The sequence below is a fragment of the Odocoileus virginianus genome, chromosome 11 (assembly GCF_023699985.2).
Source record: "Odocoileus virginianus isolate 20LAN1187 ecotype Illinois chromosome 11, Ovbor_1.2, whole genome shotgun sequence".
In the NCBI taxonomy this organism is placed as follows: domain Eukaryota; kingdom Metazoa; phylum Chordata; class Mammalia; order Artiodactyla; family Cervidae; genus Odocoileus; species Odocoileus virginianus.
This window is the reverse complement of record NC_069684.1, coordinates 31,587,870-31,592,862: the sequence shown is the minus strand read 5'-3', so window position 1 is coordinate 31,592,862 and position 4,993 is coordinate 31,587,870. Positions and strand designations below refer to the sequence as shown.

Here is a 4,993-nt window from a genome sequence, read left to right as displayed (position 1 = left end):
GGTGGGTAGGACAGCAGCGAGTCCTCCCTGCCAGGACCTTGCTGAGGGACCTGGCAAGGGTGGTCTGTGTCCTTTGTCTTCTTCCTTCCCCTGGGCATGGTCAGCTGGGTGAGTGAGCTGTCCCCAACCACATGGGTCCAAATTTACCCAGAGGAGATGGCCAGAGGCAGCTAACGTCGACTCCAAACCTGTTTGATTTGCACCAAGAAAAGACAATGGGGTGTCAGATGGATGCTTTCCCGGGTGAGACAGGCTTCCCTGGGTCCCTGGTTCCAAAGGAAAAAGAGCTCCAGATAAGAAGCGACATTGGCCCTGGGGAGCAAGAGAGCAGTTCCTGGCGATGATGGGGGTACCTGTGCTGGGAATCTCCAAGGACATGGGAAATGGATAAACTCAAAGAAAATGTGCTTTTAAATCCATCCTATATATACTTGTTTGCATTTGTTATTCTTAAGCTCCCAGCCCTTCCCTCCCCCACCACTCCACTCTCTTGGCAATAAGTCTGTTCTCTCTGTTTCACAGATAGGGTCATTTGTATCGTATTTTAGATTCCACATATAAATTATCTGTTTACACTGCTGTTTAGTAGCTCAGTTGTGTCTGACTTTTTTTTTTTTTTTTTAATTTTTTTTCCATTTATTTTTATTAGTTGGAGGCTAATTACATCATTACAGTAGTTTTTGTCATATATTGAGATGAATTAGCCATGGATTTACATGTATTCCCCATCCCAGTCCCCCCTCCCACCTCCCTCTCCACCCGATCCCTCTGGGTCTTCCCAGTGCACCAGGCCCGAGCACTTGTCTCATGCACCCAACCTGGGCTGGTGATCTGTTTCACCCTAGATAATATACATGTTTTGATGCTGTTCTCTTGAAACATCCCACCCTCGCCTTCTCCCAGAGTCCACAAGTCTGTTCTATACATCAGAGTCTCTTTTTCTGTTTTGCATATAGGGTTATCGTTACCATCTTTCTAAAGTCCATATATATGTGTTAGTATACTGTAATGGTCTTTATCTTTCTGGCTTACTTCGCTCTGTATAATGGGCTCCAGTTTCATCCATCTCATTAGAACTGATTCAAATGAATTCTTTTTAATGGCTGAGTAATATTCCATGGTGTATATGTACCACAGCTTCCTCATCCATTCGTCTGCTGATGGGCATCTGGGTTGCTTCCATGTCCTGGCTATTATAAACAGTGCTTCGATGAACATTGGGGTGCATGTGTCTCTTTCAGATCTGGTTTCCTTGGTGTGTATGCCCAGAAGTGGGATTGCTGGGTCATATGGCAGTTCTATTTCCAGCTTTTTAAGAAACCTCCACACTGTTTTCCATTATACGCCAGTCAGGATGGCTGCTATCCAAAAGTCTACAAGCAATAAATGCTGGAGAGGGTGTGGAGAAAAGGGAACCCTCTTACACTGTTGGTGGGAATGCAAATTAGTACAGCCACTATGTGTCTGACTTTTTATGACCCCGTGGATGGTAGCCCTCCAGGCTCCTTCTGTCCATGGGATTTCCAAGGCAAGAATACTGGAATGGGTTGCCATTTCCTTCTCCAGGGGATCTTTCCGATTCAGGGATTGAACCTGAGTCTTCTGCTTGGCAGGCAGATTCTTTACCACTGAGACACTTCGGAAGATATAAATGATACCATATGATATATGTCTTTCTCTTTCTTATTTACCTCACTTAGTTTGATCATCTCTAGGTCCATCCACATTACTGCAAATGGCATAATTTCATTCTTCTTTTTTTTTTTTTTTTTTAGTGGCTGAGTAATATTCTGTTGTATATATGGACCACATCCTCTTTACCCAATGATCTGCTGATGGACATTTAGGTTGCTTCCATGTCTTGGCTGCTGCAAATAGTGCTGGTGTGAACATAGGGGTACATTTATCTCTGAATTTTAGTTCTACTTTAAAGCATAGGGGGATTCCCTGGTGGCTCAGAGGGTAAAGAGTCTGCCCACAATGTGGGAGACCTGAGTTCGATCCCTAGGTCGGGAGGATCCTCTGGGGAAGAAAAGGGAAACCCACTCCAGTATTCTTGCCTGGAAAATCCCAAGAACAGAGGAGGAGCCTGGTGGGCTACAGTCCATGGGGTTGCAAAGAGTCGGATACGACTAAGTGACTTCACTCACTCACTTTATAGCATAGTGAACTGTATTCAATATCCTGTGATAAAACATAATAGAAAGAGTATGAAAAAGAATATATATAATGTATAACTGAGTCGTGTTGCTGTACAGAGAAATCAACACAATATTGTAAATCAGAATATGTGTTTTATCTTTAATCCTCTTGCTTGCCAATGCAGTGGGGATGGGACAGGCAACCCCAGACCATCCCTCTGGTTTGCCTCCATATACCCACCTCACTGTCCACTTGTGAGGGGAACCACAGACCTGTCCAGATGATGGGGGCTCGAAGGCACAGCAGGATGGCAGCATTGCATGTCGTAGGAAGTGTACATCTGGATTCGTGGGCTCTTTCCTGGGAGTTGTCTGCACAGAAAACCCAAGTTCCTATATGTCCACTGTGGATAACAGTCCATGCACACCTGCTGGACCCTCCCCCAGTGGCAGCAGGACACAGGTGAGAGTCAGGGTCACGTGGGTCACCCCACTTAGATCTGGCCCAGCCATAGTCTTACCCTCACCTCTAGTGGGAGAGGGTCAGGGAGGTTTGTGTGGATGTCTGGAGGTGGTCGCTCTGCTCCATCACTTGGCCTGGTTGTGGTGACTCAGTGACAAATTAATCAGCAGACACTTTGATGGGAACACTTTCTTGAGGGCACAGGATACTCCAACACAGCAGTGAAAAAATTGGCCGCACTTCTTCTTAATGATCATATGGAATGCTGATAAAAGTCAGAGTGGCCAGCAACCCTGATGCATCCTTCACGGGAGCATAAGTTGGCAATTTAAATTCTGAAAGTTTACATCCTTTGACCAATTAATTCTACTCCTGGGAGTTTACCCCAGATAAATAGCAAAATTTAAAGGCAAAATATAGTTATTAGGATATTCATCTTTGCAATATTAAATAGTTTTGAAAGGCTAACTGTCTAGCAATTTAAAATAGAGAGATCCCAGAATTACCTGCTAAAATAGCTAAAATAAAAAAGGCTGGTGATACCAAGTGTTGGTGAGGACATGGTGCAACCAGAGCACTCATATATCATGTTGGCAGGGAAGAAAAGTAGTGTCAACATTTGGAAAAGAGTTAGGTATTTTCTTATAGAGATAGTTTTATACTTATGACTCAGCAGTTACACAGCTAGGTTTTACCCAAGAGAAATGATGCCATGTATCCCCAAAAAGATATACAAGAATGTTCATATCTGCTTTACTTATAATAGATAAAAACTGGAAATAGCCCAAATGGTCATGGAGAATGGATACACAAATTATGACCTATAAAGGTCTGTATAATCAAAGTTATGGCTTTTCCAATGGTCATGTTTAGATGTGAGAGTTGGACCATAAAGAAGGCTGAATGCAAAAGTGATGCTTTTGAGTTGCGGTGCTGGAAAACTCTTGAAATTCCCCTGGACAGCAAGGAGAAAAAATCAGTCAATACTAAAGGCAATCAATCCTGAATATTCATTGGAAGTACTGATGTTGAAGCCCCAGTACTTTGGCTACCTGATGTGAAGAGCCGATTCATTGGAAAAGACCCTGATGATGGGAAAGATATAGGGCAGGAGGAGGAGGAGATGAGATGAGTATGAGATGGTTGGATGGCATCACCAACTCAATGGACATGAGTTTGAACAAGTTCTGGGAGATAGTGAAGGATGGTAAAGCCTGGCATGCTGTAGTCCATGGGGTCGCAAAGAATTGGACATGACTTAGCAACTGAACAACAGCAAATGAATCCATACTGATACAAATAACTAAATGAAAAAGTAAACTGGGGAGAAGGGCAAGTTCTCCTTATATTAGAATTCTACCTAATAAAGAAGAAAGGATTTAGAAAGTCATCCATGGGTGTTGAAACCAGTGGGTGAAAGTTTGACAATGAATGGAGTGTTTATAGAATCAAATAATTAAATTATTTCTTAATTATAAAAGGAAAAAGGATAATTTTACAGGGGAGAGACCTGGAGGACATTACCTTAACCAGGGGATCAAGGATCTGTCCCAAGATGGGACATCCCATGCCTGATGGTCAGGACACAGCATCACCCCCTGCAAGCTGAGAAAACACACAGTCTGGATCTGATCCTGAGAAAGCACAAATAAACAGGGACAGAGGCACATTCTAAAAGTAACTGTCCTTTCCTCCCCAGAAAGGTCAAGATCAAGGAGAAGAAAGAAATATAAGGAACTGTTTCAGATTGAAAAAGCTCAAGAGACAGGGAAACAATGTGTGGGGGTCGGTCCTGGGGAGCAGGATGCTACAGAAGGACACAGGTGGCCGATGATGAAATGGACAGTGGATTAGATGACTGTTTTGCATCAAGATTAAATCTCCTAATTTTGATAATTGGGCTGTGGCATCATAATGTTTTTCCCTTAGGAAAATGGAGAGGCAATGACAAAGGAACTGGTGCAAAATGTGAGCAGTTGGTGACTCTGGGTAAAGGGTCCATGGGAGTTCCTTGTACCATCCTTGTGACTTTTCTGCAGGGTTGAAATCACAGCCAAACATCAATAAAAGTTTTGGATGGATGAAACCGGCAGAGCAAAACAGAGTTTCTATAGGTGAGCTCATTGGCTTGAGACGAATGCGCCATGGGGACACTCTGGTCTCAGAAGAAAGAAAAACTCAACAAGATCCAAATCAAACACAATAGCTGTCTGGCTGTGGTGTCAAGCCAAACAAAACCTGTCCAGATGAGCCAGTCAACCCCAGGCGGCCAGCAGGTGTGGATCTTGCCTCTGGCGAGCATCAGAGCAGTTGAACAGGCCTTCTGGAGCAGATGGCCTTGAAAATTGCCAAAGCACAGGATGCCTGCGAGCGAGCGTGAGGAAGGCTG

General features: G+C 43.7%; 1 non-coding gene across 1 annotated transcript; it reads right to left on the bottom strand.

Moving 5' to 3' along the window:
• Positions 1–1,572: 1,572 nt before the first annotated feature.
• Positions 1,573–1,644, bottom strand: TRNAG-GCC (transfer RNA glycine (anticodon GCC)). The gene has a single exon. It is a non-coding gene; the product is annotated as a tRNA-Gly (tRNA).
• Positions 1,645–4,993: the final 3,349 nt, after the last annotated feature.